This window comes from Pocillopora damicornis, chromosome 2 (genome assembly GCF_964200805.1).
Source record: "Pocillopora damicornis chromosome 2, jaPocDami1.2, whole genome shotgun sequence".
NCBI lineage: Eukaryota > Metazoa > Cnidaria > Anthozoa > Scleractinia > Pocilloporidae > Pocillopora > Pocillopora damicornis.
Window position 1 is genome coordinate 25,242,705 of NC_142671.1, and position 4,406 is coordinate 25,247,110.

The 4,406-nt window shown below is 39.3% G+C and overlaps 1 non-coding gene across 1 annotated transcript; it reads right to left on the minus strand.

The window, feature by feature from the left end:
- Positions 1-3,535: 3,535 nt before the first annotated feature.
- Trnar-ucu (transfer RNA arginine (anticodon UCU)) lies at positions 3,536-3,609 on the minus strand. Its single transcript has one exon. It is a non-coding gene; the product is annotated as a tRNA-Arg (tRNA).
- Positions 3,610-4,406: the final 797 nt, after the last annotated feature.

Below are 4,406 nucleotides of genomic sequence, written 5' to 3' on the forward strand. Positions count from 1 at the left end.
GTGATTCGCCTCGAACAGATGAAAACCGTTTCCAGTGCAAAAAAAAGGTGAGGACATTGCCGTTTTGGACTAAAACAGGAAAAAACTTTTATTGGAGTGGCAAACAGCTAGAATTAGCGTGATAAAGCCGCAAACAGGCGCAGACCTTTTTCGGTGCAAAAAAACCTGACAAAACATTCTTTGGAGTGAGATAAAGTTACAATCATTCTGATTACCTGCAAAAAGACCAAAACCTCTCTGCAGTGCAAAAAATATGAAAACAGCGTAATTTAGCAACTAATGGGCAAAAACCTTTTTTTTTTAGTCACATTGAGCTGAAATCAGCTAATTAGCTCGAAAAAGGCCAGGAAAGCAGTTTTCGTTCAAGGAAAGTAAAAACTGGATAAGAACAGCATACAAGCACACAAAAGGTTTTTGGGTGCGATTAAGCTGAAAAGAGTGTAAATTACCAGCAAAAAGCAAAAATGTGTGTTGTGGTTCAGATGTAAGTTAAAACAACGTCATTGGCTTCAAACAGCTGAAAACCGTTTCCAGTGTAAAAAAAAAGGTGAGGACATTGCAATTTTTGATTAAAGCAGGAAAACAGTTTGATTGGAGTGAGAAACAGTTAGAGTTGGCATGATATAGCCGCAAACAGGCGAAGACCTTTTTCGATGCAAAAAAACCTAACAACAGCTCAATTTAGAAACAAAACGACAAAAACATTCTTTGGAGTGAGATAAAGTTAGAATCATACTGATTATCTGCAGAAAGACCAAGGAGTAGCTGCAAACAGGAGAAGACCTTTGGCTAGTGCGAAAGAGCTGAAAATAGAGATGATTTTAGATATATGAAGCTCATATATTTGCACTGCTGTGAAGAGATGATATTAAGAGATCCACACAGCTAAGAACAGTACAGAAATGAGTAGTTGATAATAGGATCTATGAAAAATTCCGGCCCGTACAGTAGTTGAAGCGGTGCAGGGCTCTGCCAACTGAGGTAACAAGCCAACTTTTTTCAGGTCCTATTATCAACTGCTCGTTTCAATAGTGTTCTCAGCTGCGACGATCTCCTAATATCATCTCTTTACCGCAGTGCAAATATATGAACTTCACATATCTAAAATCGTCATTCATTACTTGGATGGTTTATTTGGACCCAACACATTGACCATCTCCAAGTTGGCTTGTTAGCTCAGTTGGTAGAGCGCTACACCGGTATCAGTAGTGTTCTTAGCTGCGAGGATCTCTTAATAACATCATCTGAAAAGAGCCTAATTTAGCTCCAAAACAGCAGAAACCTTCTTTTGAGGGAGATGTGGCTAAATCAGCGTGATTAGCTGCAGACAGGGAAGATCGTCATTCAGTGCAGAAAAAAAAGAGTATTGAATAAAGCACAATTTCGCAAGAAAACAACAAAAACGTTCTTTTCAGTGAGATCAAGCTAAAATCAGTCAATTAGCTGGAAAGGGGCAGAAAACCAGTTTATGTAAGTGTCTTGGCTGGTTTGACTATTTAGCCAGTCGAATCAATTAAAATAGTTTGACTATTTTAGCTACTTCACTCAGTTCAGCTAGATTCTGCACTTTCTGCGGCTTATTCCTCGAAGTTAATTTAACCAATTGAGATAGATTGTGCGATTTTCCTCGGGTGACTTTAGTTTGACTTTTAAACAAATGAAGTATTTGAGCTAGATTGTTGAAATTGTGCAGTTGACCTGAATACTCTAGTAATTTTCTTCAGTTGAAGCACTGAAGGTAGTTAAACCATATAAACTACTTCGACCACTTAAGTCAGATTGTGAAGGTTGGAGTCTTGATCCTCAAGGCCTTGAAGATAGTTTCACCATGTAAACTACTTCGACCAAATAGATAAATTGTGCGATTTGTGCAGTTTAACTGTTATTGCCCTAATGACATTTAGCCCGTTGAGCCACTAAGGTGACATTAAGGCGACTTAGATTGACTATTTGAAGCTGTCTAACCAGTTGACAAAGATTCTGTAGACTGTGCAGTTCTGCTGTTTGCAATAGTTTCACTATTTTACCGTTTGAACTATTTAACCTTCTTATGCATTTTGTCCGGTTGACCTTTTCTTGGCTAGTTTGATCATTTGAACCCCTAGAACCAACGGAGATAGCATTGTTGAATTTGTGTATTTAGCTATCTTCGCTGACTTGACTATTTCAAAGTTTTTTACTAGTTAATTAAACTATCCAAAACCGTAAAACTGCACAAATTGCATAGTTTATCTCGACTGGTTGAATAAGTTCAAATGTTCAAACTAGCTTAAACTGTTGAAGGGGACAAGAGCTTTATAGGTTCGACCGCACAGACTCCTCAATCTAGTTTAACTGGTTGAAATTGTGAAATAATCAACCCAGCAAAAACAGGGAGAGTGCACGATTTGCACTATCTATGTCAAATGGTCCATGTAGTTCAAATGGTCACACTCGATTCATTGATTTACACGCAAAGAAGATGCATAAGTAGCTTAATAGGATCAACTGCAGGAACTGTAAGATCACGCTTCATTAGTTGAGCTCGTTAAAATAGTCAAGGTAGCTAAGAGACTAACTGCACAATTTTCACAAATTGCACAATCTATCTTGATTGATAAAGCTTTTTCAAATGGCCAGACACTATCTTAAAATGCTTCAACCCGTCGAATGGTCAATCTCGGTAAGACAGTCGGATTCCAGTAAATAATAAGGATTATAAAAAATACAAAAAAATAAAAAAAAAAGGCCGGCGCAAAATTACTGCCCAACAATAACAAAGAATACCTGATATCTGGTGAATGTGCTTAAAAGGCCCCAAGTGTCATGCTACCATCTTAAATAGTCAAACCACTAAAGGTAGATTGTGCAGTTTGTGCGATGGAACCATTTCGGCTAGTTATGCATTTTGTGCAGTTGGACCATTTCAACTACTTGAAACAATTGAGAAAGATGCTGCAATCTAAGCAGTTTGACTTTGTTTACTGGTTTGACTATTTTACAAGTCGAATCAATGAAAATACTTTGACTGTTTTAAATACTTCAAGAAACTAAGCTAGATCGCGCAGTTTGCACCGTTCATTGATTGAAGCTAATTTGACCATAAAAGTACTCCAACCGGTTGAGACAGATCGTGCAACTTTTCTTGGTTGACCTTTTACTGTTAAACCATTTGAACCATTTCAGCTCAATTGTTCAGATTGTGCAGTTTTTACCAATTAAGCTAGTTATGGTTTTTGTCCAATCGAACCGTTTACGCTTCTTTTACCATGTGAGTTACTTTCACTAATTAAAATAACTTTTGCAATTTGTACAGTTTATTTGTGTTTGCTTGCTTGACTAATTAAGCAGTTGAAGCATTTAAGCTGGCTAATAATTCCATTGCGCAAACCGCACAATCTATCCCAAGTGGTTTAACTAGTTAGGATAAATGGTGAAACAGAGAATTAACTCTGAAGTGTAAATTAAAGTGCTATTTAAACCCATGAATAACCCACAGGGCGTTAGCCCTAGTAAAGGGAAACAGGGAACCACACGAGGCAAAGAAAAAATCTTTTGACCTCGGTGGGAATCGAACCCACGACCTCCGGATTAGATCTACCGTTACTCTGCCGACTGAGCTACGAGGTCGCACAGAGAAAGTCGGGGACGATTTAGGATGGTGAATCGCGGCGAAGAGAAAGTAAGGGTACATATGAATGTTGTGCCGCGTAGCACTGGGAACACAAATGGTGAAACAGAGAATTAACTCTGAAGTGTAAATTAAAGTGCTATTTAAACCGATTCCCACCGAGGTCAAAAGATTTTTTCTTTGCCTCGTGTGGTTCCCTGTTTCCCTTTATTAGGGCTAACGCCCTGTGGGTTATTCATGGGTTTAAATAGCACTTTAATTTACACTTCAGAGTTAATTCTCTGTTTCACCATTTGTGTTCCCAGTGCTACGCGGCACAACATTCATATGTACCCTAACTAGTTAGGATAGTAGTATAGTGCTTGGGGCTTTAAACGCATACTCACCAGATATCTGTCTTGTTATTATTGTGCGATTATTTAAGGCTGGTTTTTTCATGTGATATTTATCATTTCCTGGAATCCATATGCTATCACGTCCCTGAAAGATCGCCACCTTGTCGTGGTCGGCGGGCTTGAGTGCCTTTGGTGCCTTTGATAGAGTTATGCGGGCAGGAGCTTCGTCTCCTGGTAGGGCGACCTAAGCAGGAAAGGTCCGAGGGTAGAGGTCCGACGAAACGCAATCCTCTGGTCCTCCAGGATAGGGGGTTTGGCAGAGGGCTAACCACTTTGTCCCATAAAACTCGCATGTTACGGCAACAACGAAAATCCACACTACCGGGCAAGACGGGCTTTTAGAGTCATCCAAAGATACTCGTATGAATGACCGTGGTTAAAGCCGAAAGGAAGCCGCTGAC